Raw genomic sequence first — 604 nt, 5'->3', positions numbered from 1 at the left:
TTTTTGAGGTGTTTAAAATGTATTTTATTTAATATGTTCAGTTTTTAGGGGGGTGGGAAGAGCTCCTAAAATCTTTAAAATATAGTCATTTGACCTTTATAAGGGGCTATGGGGACAGGGCCACGTACTCATCTTGGATTCTTCTGCTCTGAGACCTGGAAACAGACCTAACTTGGTCTAGTCTAGACTCACGCTACTCAAAGCCTCCCCTGGGAGCTTGCTAGAAATGCAGGATGTCAGGGCCCACTCGAGACCCACTGAGTCAGCCACATCTTCACAAGATCCCACGTGATCTGTGTGCCTATTAAAGATGGAGAAGCTCTGCTCCAGGTACTGGTGGGAATGAATCTGTGCTAAAATGACCAGAGAACTGGGGACATAAAAATGTACCGAGTATCTGCTCTGTGTCAGGTAACATGCCAGGCGTTTTCACGTATTGCCTTATTCAATCCTCAAGATCACCTCATGAGTTAGTGTAAATAGCCACCCAAGTTCAATAGCTGGCACCTGAACCTCGCCTGCCTCCAAAGCCCATGTGCTTTCCGCCACACCACGCTCACTATCCCGGGGCCAGCTTGGCTCCGCTGTTCTCTCTAGTTGGCAT

The sequence above is a fragment of the Cynocephalus volans genome, chromosome 16, assembly GCF_027409185.1.
Source record: "Cynocephalus volans isolate mCynVol1 chromosome 16, mCynVol1.pri, whole genome shotgun sequence".
Lineage (NCBI taxonomy): Eukaryota > Metazoa > Chordata > Mammalia > Dermoptera > Cynocephalidae > Cynocephalus > Cynocephalus volans.
This window is presented reverse-complemented; position numbering follows the sequence as displayed.